This window comes from Falco punctatus (genome assembly GCF_963210335.1).
Source record: "Falco punctatus genome assembly, contig: scaffold_164, whole genome shotgun sequence".
Taxonomy (NCBI): domain Eukaryota; kingdom Metazoa; phylum Chordata; class Aves; order Falconiformes; family Falconidae; genus Falco; species Falco punctatus.
Genome location: NW_027660060.1, coordinates 114323 through 127724, shown reverse-complemented (window position 1 = coordinate 127724; position 13402 = coordinate 114323). Strand labels below are relative to the sequence as shown.

General features: G+C 37.3%; 2 long non-coding RNA genes across 2 annotated transcripts; both read right to left on the bottom strand.

Annotated features, from left to right (window-relative positions):
• Window positions 1-1405: 1405 nt before the first annotated feature.
• LOC308058159 lies at window positions 1406-2694 on the bottom strand. The gene is made up of 3 exons (XR_013925692.1): window positions 2665-2694; window positions 2063-2303; window positions 1406-1664 (listed from the first exon to the last, which is right to left on the bottom strand). It is a non-coding gene; the product is annotated as an uncharacterized lncRNA (long non-coding RNA).
• A 611-nt stretch (window positions 2695-3305) lies between these two features.
• On the bottom strand, window positions 3306-9499 carry LOC308058158. Its single transcript, XR_013925691.1, has 4 exons — window positions 9168-9499; window positions 7394-7748; window positions 3971-4269; window positions 3306-3572 (listed from the first exon to the last, which is right to left on the bottom strand). It is a non-coding gene; the product is annotated as an uncharacterized lncRNA (long non-coding RNA).
• Between the last annotated feature and the right edge of the window lie 3903 nt (window positions 9500-13402).

Sequence of the window (13402 nt, the reverse complement as noted above, 5' to 3'; positions counted from 1 at the left end):
ACCTGCTAGACTTTTTACCCGAATCTTTTTTTTACCCATGAGACTTATTTTACCCCTGAGACTTTTTTTACCCATGACTTTTTTTACCCGTCAGACTTTTTTCACGTGAGACATTTTTTACCTATGGGACTTTTTACCTCTGAGACTTTTTTACCCGTCAGATGTTTTTTAACCCATAAGACTTTTTTTACCCCTGAGACTTTTTTTACCTGTGAGACTTATTTTACCCCTGAGACTTATTTTACCCCTGAGACTTTTTACCTGCGGGAATTTTTTACCCATGAGACTTTTTCTACCTGTGCGACTTTTCTACCTGCTAGACATTTTACCCGAATCTTTTTTTACCTCTAAAACTTCTTTTACTTGTGAGGCTTTTTTTACCCATGACTTTTTTTACCCGTCAGACTTTTTTCACGTGAGACATTTTTTACATATGGGACTTTTTACCTGTGAGACTTTTTACCCGTCAGATGTTTTTTAACCCGTGAGACTTTTTTTACCCCTGAGACTTATTTTACCCCTGAGACTTTTTACCTGTGGGAATTTTTTACCCATGAGACTTTTTCTACCTGTGAGACTTTTCTACCTGCTAGACATTTTACCCGAATCTTTTTTTACCTGTGAGACTTCTTTTACCTGTGAGACTTTTTTTACCCCTAAGACTTATTTTACCCATGAGACTTATTTTACCCCTGAGTCTTATTTTACCCCTGAGATTTTTACCTGCAGGAATTTTTTACCCATGAGACTTTTTCTACCTGTGAGACTTTTCTACCTGCTAGACTTTTTACCCGCGTCTTTTTTTACCTCTGAGACTTCTTTTAGCTATGAGACTTTTTTTACCCATGACTTTTTTTACCCGTCAGACTTTTTTTACCTATGGGACTTTTTACCTCTGATACTTTTACCCGTCAGATGTTTTTTAACCCGTGAGACTTTTCTTAACTGTGAGACCTTTTTACCCATGACTTCTTTTACCCGTGAGACTTTTTTCACCCGTGAGACTTTTTTTACCTGTGAGACTTATTTTACCCCGAGACTTTTTTTACCCCTGAGACTTATTTTACCCCGAGACTTTTTACCTGTTGGAATTTTTTACCCATGAGACTTTTTCTACCTGTGCGACTTTTCTACCTGCTAGACATTTTACCCGAATCTTTTTTTACCTCTGATACATCTTTTACCTGTGAGACTTTTTTTACCCCTAAGACTTATTTTACCCCTGAGCTTATTTTACCCCTGAGACTTTTTACCTGCGGGAATTTATTACCCATGAGACTTTTTCTACCTGTGCGACTTTTCTACCTGCTAGACTTTTTACCCGAATCTTTTTTTACCTGTGAGACTTTTTTTACCTCTGAGACTTCTTTTACCTATGAGACTTTTTTTACCCATGACTTTTTTTGCCTGTCAGACTTTTTTCAGGCGAGATATTTTTTACCTATGGGACTTTTTACCTCTGAGACTTTTTACCCGTCAGATGTTTTTTAACCCGTGAGACTTTTTTTACCCCTGAGACTTATTTTACCCCTGAGACTTATTTTACCCCTGAGACTTTTTACCTGCGGGAATTTATTACCCATGAGACTTTTTCTACCTGTGAGACTTTTCTACCTGCTAGACATTTTACCCGAATCTTTTTTTACCTCTGAGACTTTTTTTACCTGTGAGACTTTTTTTACCCATGACTTTTTTTACCCCTAAGACTTATTTTACCCAAGAGACTTATTTTACCCCTGGGACTTATTTTACCCCTGAGATTTTTACATGCGGGAATATTCTACCCATGAGACTTTTTCTACCTGTGAGACTTTTCTACCTGCTAGACTTTTTACCCGAATCTTTTTTTTACCCATGAGACTTATTTTACCCCTGAGACTTTTTTTACCCATGACTTTTTTTACCCGTCAGACTTTTTTCACGTGAGACATTTTTTACCTATGGGACTTTTTACCTCTGAGACTTTTTTACCCGTCAGATGTTTTTTAACCCATGAGACTTATTTTACCCCTGAGACTTATTTTACCTGTGAGACTTATTTTACCCCTGAGACTTATTTTACCTATGAGACTTTTTTTACCCATGACTTTTTTTACCCGTCAGACTTTTTTCACGTGAGACATTTTTTACCTATGGGACTTTTTACCTCTGAGACTTTTTACCCGTCAGATGTTTTTTAACCCATGAGACTTTTTTTACCCCTGAGACTTATTTTACCTGTGAGACTTTTTTTACCCCTAAGACTTATTTTACCCCTGAGATTTTTACCTGCGGGAATTTTTTACCCATGAGACTTTTTCTACCTGTTAGACTTTTCTACATGCTAGACTTTTTACCCGAAATTTTTTTATACCTCTGAGACTTTTTTTACTTGTGAGACTTTTTTTACCCATGACTTTTTTTACCCGTCAGACTTTTTTTCCCGTGAGACATTTTTTCCTATGGGACTTTTTACCTCTGAGACTTTTTACCCGTCAGATGTTTTTTAACCCGTGAGACTGTTTTTAACTCTGAGACCTTTTTACCCATGACTTCTTTTACCCGTGAGACTTTTTTCACCCGGGAGACTTTTTTTACCTGTGAGACATATTTTACCCCTGAGACTTATTTTACCCCTGAGACTTTTTACCTGCGGGAATTTTTTACCCATGAGACTTTTTCTACCTGTGAGACTTTTCTACCTGCTAGACTTTTTACCCGAATCTTTTTTTACCTGTGAGACTTTTTTTACCTCTGAGACTTTTTTTACCCATGACTTTTTTTGCCCGTCAGACTCTTTTCACGTGAGAAATTTTTTACCTATGGGACTTTTTGCCTCTGAGACTTTTTACCCGTCAGATGTTTTTTAACCCGTGAGACTTTTTTTACCTCTGAGACTTATTTTACCCCTGAGACTTATTTTACCCCTGAGACTTTTTACCTGCGGGAATTTTTTACCCATGAGACTTTTTCTACCTGTGAGACTTTTCTACCTGCTAGACATTTTACCCGAATCTTTTTTTACCTCTGATACATCTTTTACCTGTGAGACTTTTTTTACCCCTAAGACTTATTTTACCCATGAGACTTATTCTACCCCTGAGTCTTATTTTACCCCTGAGATTTTTACCTACAGGAATTTTTTACCCATGAGACTTTTTCTACCTGTGAGACTTTTCTACCTGCTAGACTTTTTACCCAAATCTTTTTTTACCTCTGAGACTTCTTTTACCTCTGAGACTTTTTTTACCCATGACTTTTTTTACCCGTCAGACTTTTTTTCACGTGAGACATTTTTTACCTATGGGACTTTTTACCTCTGATACTTTTTACCCGTCAGATGTTTTTTAACCCGTGAGACTTTTTTTAACTGTGAGACCTTTTTACCCATGACTTCTTTTACCCGTGAGACTTTTTTCCCCCGTGAGACTTTTTTTACCCCTGAGACTTATTTTACCCCTGAGACTTATTTTACCCCTGAGACTTTTTACCTGCGGGAATTTATTACCTATGAGACTTTTTCTACCTGTGAGACTTTTCTACCTGCTAGACATTTTACCCGAATCTTTTTTTACCTCTGAGACTTTTTTTACCTGTGAGACTTTTTTTACCCATGACTTTTTTTACCCCTAAGACTTATTTTACCCATGAGACTTATTTTACCCCTGGGACTTATTTTACCCCTGAGATTTTTACATGCGGGAATATTCTACCCATGAGACTTTTTCTACCTGTGAGACTTTTCTACCTGCTAGACTTTTTACCCGAATCTTTTTTTTACCCATGAGACTTATTTTACCCCTGAGACTTTTTTTACCCATGACTTTTTTTACCCGTCAGACTTTTTTCACGTGAGACATTTTTTACCTATGGGACTTTTTACCTCTGAGACTTTTTTACCCGTCAGATGTTTTTTAACCCATGAGACTTATTTTACCCCTGAGACTTATTTTACCTGTGAGACTTATTTTACCCCTGAGACTTATTTTACCTATGAGACTTTTTTTACCCATGACTTTTTTTACCCGTCAGACTTTTTTCACGTGAGACATTTTTTACCTATGGGACTTTTTACCTCTGAGACTTTTTACCCGTCAGATGTTTTTTAACCCATGAGACTTTTTTTACCCCTGAGACTTATTTTACCTGTGAGACTTTTTTTACCCCTAAGACTTATTTTACCCCTGAGATTTTTACCTGCGGGAATTTTTTACCCATGAGACTTTTTCTACCTGTGAGACTTTTCTACATGCTAGACTTTTTACCCGAATTTTTTTTATACCTCTGAGACTTTTTTTACTTGTGAGACTTTTTTTACCCATGACTTTTTTTACCCGTCAGACTTTTTTTCCCGTGAGACATTTTTTACCTATGGGACTTTTTACCTCTGAGACTTTTTACCCGTCAGATGTTTTTTAACCCGTGAGACTGTTTTTAACTGTGAGACCTTTTTACCCATGACTTCTTTTACCCGTGAGACTTTTTTCACCCGTGAGACTTTTTTTACCTGTGAGACATATTTTACCCCTGAGACTTATTTTACCCCTGAGAATTTTTACCTGCGGGAATTTTTTACCCATGAGACTTTTTCTACCTGTGAGACTTTTCTACCTGCTAAACTTTTTACCCGAATCTTTTTTTACCTGTGAGACTTTTTTTACCTCTGAGACTTTTTTTACCCATGACTTTTTTTGCCCGTCAGACTCTTTTCACGTGAGAAATTTTTTACCTATGGGACTTTTTGCCTCTGAGACTTTTTACCCGTCAGATGTTTTTTAACCCGTGAGACTTTTTTTACCTCTGAGACTTATTTTACCCCTGAGACTTATTTTACCCCTGAGACTTTTTACCTGCGGGAATTTTTTACCCATGAGACTTTTTCTACCTGTGCGACTTTTCTACCTGCTAGACATTTTACCCGAATCTTTTTTTACCTCTGAGACTTTTTTTACCTGTGAGACTTTTTTTACCCATGACTTTTTTTACCCGTCAGACTTTTTTCTCGTGAGACATTTTTTACCTATGGGACTTTTTACCTGTGAGACTTTTTACCCGTCAGATGTTTTTTAACCCGTGAGACTTTTTTTACCCCTGAGACTTATTTTACCCCTGAGACTTATTTTACCTCTGAGACTTTTTACCTGCGGGAATTTTTTACCCATGAGACTTTTTCTACCTGTGAGACTTTTCTACCTGCTAGACTTTTTACCCGAATCTTTTTTAACCTGTGAGACTTTTTTTACCCATGACTTTTTTACCCGGCAGACTTTTTTCACGTGAGACATTTTTTTCAAATGGGACTTTTTATCTCTGAGACTTTTTACCCGTCAGATGTTTTTTAACCCGTGAGACTTTTTTTACCTCTGAGACTTATTTTACCCCTGAGACTTATTTTATCCCTGAGACTTATTTTACCCCTGAGACTTTTTACCTGCGGGAGTTTTTTACCCATGAGACTTTTTCTACCTGTGAGACTTTTCTACATGCTAGACTTTTTACCCGAATTTTTTTTATGCCTCTGAGACTTTTTTTACTTGTGAGACTTCTTTTTACCCATGACTTTTTTTACCCGTCAGACTTTTTTCCCGTGACACATTTTTTACCTATGGGACTTTTTACCTCTGAGACTTTTTACCCGTCAGATGTTTTTTAACCCGTGAGACTGTTTTTAACTCTGAGACTTATTTTACCCCTGAGACTTATTTTACCCGTGAGACTTTTTTCACCCGTGAGACTTTTTTTACCTGTGAGACATATTTTACCCCTGAGACTTATTTTACCCCTGAGACTTTTTACCTGCGGGAATTTTTTACCCATGAGACTTTTTCTACCTGTGAGACTTTTCTACCTGCTAGACTTTTTACCCGAATCTTTTTTTACCTCTGAGACTTTTTTTACCTCTGAGACTTTTTTTACCCATGACTTTTTTTGCCCGTCAGACTCTTTTCACGTGAGACATTTTTTACCTATGGGACTTTTTGCCTCTGAGACTTTTTACCCGTCAGATGTTTTTTAACCCGTGAGACTTTTTTTACCTCTGAGACATATTTTACCCCTGAGACTTATTTTACCCCTGAGACTTTTTACCTGCGGGAATTTTTTTACCCATGAGACTTTTTCTACCTGTGCGACTTTTCTACCTGCTAGACTTTTTACCCGAATCTTTTTTTACCTGTGAGACTTTTTTTACCCATGACTTTTTTACCCGGCAGACTTTTTTCCCGTGAGACATTTTTTACCTATGGGACTTTTTACCTCTGAGACTTGTTACCCGTCAGATGGTTTTTTAACCCGTGAGACTTTTTTTAACTGTGAGACCTTTTTACCCATGACTTCTTTTACCCGTGAGACTTTTTTCACCCGTGAGACTTTTTTCACCCGTGAGACTTTTTTTACCTGTGAGACATATTTTACCCCTGAGACTTTTTACCTGCGGGAATTTTTTACCCATGAGACTTTTTCTACCTGTGAGACTTTTCTACCTGCTAGACTTTTTACCCGAATCTTTTTTTACCTCTGAGACTTTTTTTACCTCTGAGACTTTTTTTACCCATGACTTTTTTTGCCCGTCAGACTCTTTTCACGTGAGAAATTTTTTACCTATGGGACTTTTTGCCTCTGAGACTTTTTACCCGTCAGATGTTTTTTAACCCGTGAGACTTTTTTTACCTCTGAGACTTATTTTACCCCTGAGACTTATTTTACCCCTGAGACTTTTTACCTGCGGGAATTTTTTACCCATGAGACTTTTTCTACCTGTGAGACTTTTCTACCTGCTAGACATTTTACCCGAATCTTTTTTTACCTCTGAGACTTTTTTTACCTGTGAGACTTTTTTTACCCATGACTTTTTTTACCCGTCAGACTTTTTTCACGTGAGACATTTTATACATATGGGACTTTTTACCTCTGAGACTTTTTACCCGTCAGATGTTTTTTAACCCGTGAGACTTTTTTAACTGTGAGACTTATTTTACCCCTGAGACTTATTTTACCCCTGAGACTTTTTACCTGCGGGAATTTTTTTACCCATGAGACTTTTTCTACCTGTGCTACTTTTCTACCTGCTAGACTTTTTACCCGAATCTTTTTTAACCTGTGAGACTTTTTTTACCCATGACTTTTTTACCCGGCAGACTTTTTTCACGTGAGACATTTTTTTCAAATGGGACTTTTTATCTCTGAGACTTTTTACCCGTCAGATGTTTTTTAACCCGTGAGACTTTTTTTACCTCTGAGACTTATTTTACCCCTGAGACTTATTTTATCCCTGAGACTTATTTTACCCCTGAGACTTTTTACCTGCGGGAGTTTTTTACCCATGAGACTTTTTCTACCTGTGAGACTTTTCTACATGCTAGACTTTTTACCCGAAATTTTTTTATGCCTCTGAGACTTTTTTTACTTGTGAGACTTTTTTTTACCCATGACTTTTTTTACCCGTCAGACTTTTTTCCCGTGACACATTTTTTACCTATGGGACTTTTTACCTCTGAGACTTTTTACCCGTCAGATGTTTTTTAACCCGTGAGACTTTTTTTAACTGTGAGACTTATTTTACCCCTGAGACTTATTTTACCCGTGAGACTTTTTTCACCCGTGAGACTTTTTTTACCTGTGAGACATATTTTACCCCTGAGACTTATTTTACCCCTGAGACTTTTTACCTGCGGGAATTTTTTACCCATGATACTTTTTCTACCTGTGAGACTTTTCTACCTGCTAGACTTTTTACCCGAATCTTTTTTTACCTCTGAGACTGTTTTTACCTCTGAGACTTTTTTTACCCATGACTTTTTTTGCCCGTCAGACTCTTTTCACGTGAGAAATTTTTTACCTATGGGACTTTTTGCCTCTGAGACTTTTTACCCGTCAGATGTTTTTTAACCCGTGAGACTTTTTTTACCTCTGAGACTTATTTTACCCCTGAGACTTATTTTACCCCTGAGACTTTTTACCTGCGGGAATTTTTTACCCATGAGACTTTTTCTACCTGTGAGACTTTTCTACCTGCTAGACATTTTACCCGAATCTTTTTTTACCTCTGAGACTTTTTTTACCTGTGAGACTTTTTTTACCCATGACTTTTTTTACCCGTCAGACTTTTTTCACGTGAGACATTTTATACATATGGGACTTTTTACCTCTGAGACTTTTTACCCGTCAGATGTTTTTTAACCCGTGAGACTTTTTTAACTGTGAGACTTATTTTACCCCTGAGACTTATTTTACCCCTGAGACTTTTTACCTGCGGGAATTTTTTTACCCATGAGACTTTTTCTACCTGTGCGACTTTTCTACCTGCTAGACTTTTTACCCGAATCTTTTTTTACCTGTGAGACTTTTTTTACCCATGACTTTTTTTGCCCGTCAGACTCTTTTCACGTGAGACATTTTTTACCTATGGGACTTTTTGCCTCTGAGACTTTTTACCCGTCAGATGTTTTTTAACCCGTGAGACTTTTTTTACCTCTGAGACTTATTTTACCCCTGAGACTTATTTTACCCCTGAGACTTTTTACCTGCGGGAATTTTTTACCCATGAGACTTTTTCTACCTGTGAGACTTTTCTACCTGCTAGACATTTTACCCGAATCTTTTTTTACCTCTGAGACTTTTTTTACCTGTGAGACTTTTTTTACCCATGACTTTTTTTGCCCGTCAGACTCTTTTCACGTGAGACATTTTTTACCTATGGGACTTTTTGCCTCTGAGACTTTTTACCCGTCAGATGTTTTTTAACCCGTGAGACTTTTTTTACCTCTGAGACTTATTTTACCCCTGAGACTTATTTTACCCCTGAGACTTTTTACCTGCGGGAATTTTTTACCCATGAGACTTTTTCTACCTGTGAGACTTTTCTACCTGCTAGACATTTTACCCGAATCTTTTTTTACCTCTGAGACTTTTTTTACCTGTGAGACTTTTTTTACCCATGACTTTTTTTACCCGTCAGACTTTTTTCACGTGAGACATTTTATACATATGGGACTTTTTACCTCTGAGACTTTTTACCCGTCAGATGTTTTTTAACCCGTGAGACTTTTTTAACTGTGAGACTTATTTTACCCCTGAGACTTATTTTACCCCTGAGACTTTTTACCTGCGGGAATTTTTTTACCCATGAGACTTTTTCTACCTGTGCGACTTTTCTACCTGCTACACTTTTTACCCGAATCTTTTTTTACCTGTGAGACTTTTTTTACCCATGACTTTTTTACCCGGCAGACTTTTTTCCCGTGAGACATTTTTTACCTATGGGACTTTTTACCTCTGAGACTTTTTACCCGTCAGATGTTTTTTAACCCGTGAGACTTTTTTTAACTGTGAGACCTTTTTACCCATGACTTCTTTTACCCGTGAGACTTTTTTCACCCGTGAGACTTTTTTTACCTGTGAGACATATTTTACCCCTGAGACTTATTTTACCCCTGAGACTTTTTACCTGCGGGAATTTATTACCCATGAGACTTTTTCTACCTGTGAGACTTTTCTACCTGCTAGACTTTTTACCCGAATCTTTTTTTACCTGTGAGACTTTTTTTACCTCTGAGACTTTTTTTACCCATGACTTTTTTTGCCCGTCAGACTCTTTTCACGTGAGAAATTTTTTACCTATGGGACTTTTTGCCTCTGAGACTTTTTACCCGTCAGATGTTTTTTAACCCGTGAGACTTTTTTTACCTCTGAGACTTATTTTACCCCTGAGACTTATTTTACCCCTGAGACTTTTTACCTGCGGGAATTTTTTACCCATGAGACTTTTTCTACCTGTGAGACTTTTCTACCTGCTAGACATTTTACCCGAATCTTTTTTTACCTCTGAGACTTTTTTTACCTGTGAGACTTTTTTTACCCATGACTTTTTTTACCCGTCAGACTTTTTTCACGTGAGACATTTTATACATATGGGACTTTTTACCTCTGAGACTTTTTACCCGTCAGATGTTTTTTAACCCGTGAGACTTTTTTAACTGTGAGACTTATTTTACCCCTGAGACTTATTTTACCCCTGAGACTTTTTACCTGTGGGAATTTTTTTACCCATGAGACTTTTTCTACCTGTGCGACTTTTCTACCTGCTAGACTTTTTACCCGAATCTTTTTTTACCTGTGAGACTTTTTTTACCCATGACTTTTTTACCCGGCAGACTTTTTTCCCGTGAGACATTTTTTACCTATGGGACTTTTTACCTCTGAGACTTGTTACCCGTCAGATGGTTTTTTAACCCGTGAGACTTTTTTTAACTGTGAGACCTTTTTACCCATGACTTCTTTTACCCGTGAGACTTTTTTCACCCGTGAGACTTTTTTCACCCGTGAGACTTTTTTTACCTGTGAGACATATTTTACCCCTGAGACTTTTTACCTGCGGGAATTTTTTACCCATGAGACTTTTTCTACCTGTGAGACTTTTCTACCTGCTAGACTTTTTACCCGAATCTTTTTTTACCTGTGAGACTTTTTTTACCTCTGAGACTTTTTTTACCCATGACTTTTTTTGCCCGTCAGACTCTTTTCACGTGAGAAATTTTTTACCTATGGGACTTTTTGCCTCTGAGACTTTTTACCCGTCAGATGTTTTTTAACCCGTGAGACTTTTTTTACCTCTGAGACTTATTTTACCCCTGAGACTTATTTTACCCCTGAGACTTTTTACCTGCGGGAATTTTTTACCCATGAGACTTTTTCTACCTGTGAGACTTTTCTACCTGCTAGACATTTTACCCGAATCTTTTTTTACCTCTGAGACTTTTTTTACCTGTGAGACTTTTTTTACCCATGACTTTTTTTACCCGTCAGACTTTTTTCACGTGAGACATTTTATACATATGGGACTTTTTACCTCTGAGACTTTTTACCCGTCAGATGTTTTTTAACCCGTGAGACTTTTTTAACTGTGAGACTTATTTTACCCCTGAGACTTATTTTACCCCTGAGACTTTTTACCTGCGGGAATTTTTTTACCCATGAGACTTTTTCTACCTGTGCTACTTTTCTACCTGCTAGACTTTTTACCCGAATCTTTTTTAACCTGTGAGACTTTTTTTACCCATGACTTTTTTACCCGGCAGACTTTTTTCACGTGAGACATTTTTTTCAAATGGGACTTTTTATCTCTGAGACTTTTTACCCGTCAGATGTTTTTTAACCCGTGAGACTTTTTTTACCTCTGAGACTTATTTTACCCCTGAGACTTATTTTATCCCTGAGACTTATTTTACCCCTGAGACTTTTTACCTGCGGGAGTTTTTTACCCATGAGACTTTTTCTACCTGTGAGACTTTTCTACATGCTAGACTTTTTACCCGAAATTTTTTTATGCCTCTGAGACTTTTTTTACTTGTGAGACTTTTTTTTACCCATGACTTTTTTTACCCGTCAGACTTTTTTCCCGTGACACATTTTTTACCTATGGGACTTTTTACCTCTGAGACTTTTTACCCGTCAGATGTTTTTTAACCCGTGAGACTTTTTTTAACTGTGAGACTTATTTTACCCCTGAGACTTATTTTACCCGTGAGACTTTTTTCACCCGTGAGACTTTTTTTACCTGTGAGACATATTTTACCCCTGAGACTTATTTTACCCCTGAGACTTTTTACCTGCGGGAATTTTTTACCCATGATACTTTTTCTACCTGTGAGACTTTTCTACCTGCTAGACTTTTTACCCGAATCTTTTTTTACCTCTGAGACTGTTTTTACCTCTGAGACTTTTTTTACCCATGACTTTTTTTGCCCGTCAGACTCTTTTCACGTGAGAAATTTTTTACCTATGGGACTTTTTGCCTCTGAGACTTTTTACCCGTCAGATGTTTTTTAACCCGTGAGACTTTTTTTACCTCTGAGACTTATTTTACCCCTGAGACTTATTTTACCCCTGAGACTTTTTACCTGCGGGAATTTTTTACCCATGAGACTTTTTCTACCTGTGAGACTTTTCTACCTGCTAGACATTTTACCCGAATCTTTTTTTACCTCTGAGACTTTTTTTACCTGTGAGACTTTTTTTACCCATGACTTTTTTTACCCGTCAGACTTTTTTCACGTGAGACATTTTATACATATGGGACTTTTTACCTCTGAGACTTTTTACCCGTCAGATGTTTTTTAACCCGTGAGACTTTTTTAACTGTGAGACTTATTTTACCCCTGAGACTTATTTTACCCCTGAGACTTTTTACCTGCGGGAATTTTTTTACCCATGAGACTTTTTCTACCTGTGCGACTTTTCTACCTGCTAGACTTTTTACCCGAATCTTTTTTTACCTGTGAGACTTTTTTTACCCATGACTTTTTTTGCCCGTCAGACTCTTTTCACGTGAGACATTTTTTACCTATGGGACTTTTTGCCTCTGAGACTTTTTACCCGTCAGATGTTTTTTAACCCGTGAGACTTTTTTTACCTCTGAGACTTATTTTACCCCTGAGACTTATTTTACCCCTGAGACTTTTTACCTGCGGGAATTTTTTACCCATGAGACTTTTTCTACCTGTGAGACTTTTCTACCTGCTAGACATTTTACCCGAATCTTTTTTTACCTCTGAGACTTTTTTTACCTGTGAGACTTTTTTTACCCATGACTTTTTTTGCCCGTCAGACTCTTTTCACGTGAGACATTTTTTACCTATGGGACTTTTTGCCTCTGAGACTTTTTACCCGTCAGATGTTTTTTAACCCGTGAGACTTTTTTTACCTCTGAGACTTATTTTACCCCTGAGACTTATTTTACCCCTGAGACTTTTTACCTGCGGGAATTTTTTACCCATGAGACTTTTTCTACCTGTGAGACTTTTCTACCTGCTAGACATTTTACCCGAATCTTTTTTTACCTCTGAGACTTTTTTTACCTGTGAGACTTTTTTTACCCATGACTTTTTTTACCCGTCAGACTTTTTTCACGTGAGACATTTTATACATATGGGACTTTTTACCTCTGAGACTTTTTACCCGTCAGATGTTTTTTAACCCGTGAGACTTTTTTAACTGTGAGACTTATTTTACCCCTGAGACTTATTTTACCCCTGAGACTTTTTACCTGCGGGAATTTTTTTACCCATGAGACTTTTTCTACCTGTGCGACTTTTCTACCTGCTACACTTTTTACCCGAATCTTTTTTTACCTGTGAGACTTTTTTTACCCATGACTTTTTTACCCGGCAGACTTTTTTCCCGTGAGACATTTTTTACCTATGGGACTTTTTACCTCTGAGACTTTTTACCCGTCAGATGTTTTTTAACCCGTGAGACTTTTTTTAACTGTGAGACCTTTTTACCCATGACTTCTTTTACCCGTGAGACTTTTTTCACCCGTGAGACTTTTTTTACCTGTGAGACATATTTTACCCCTGAGACTTATTTTACCCCTGAGACTTTTTACCTGCGGGAATTTATTACCCATGAGACTTTTTCTACCTGT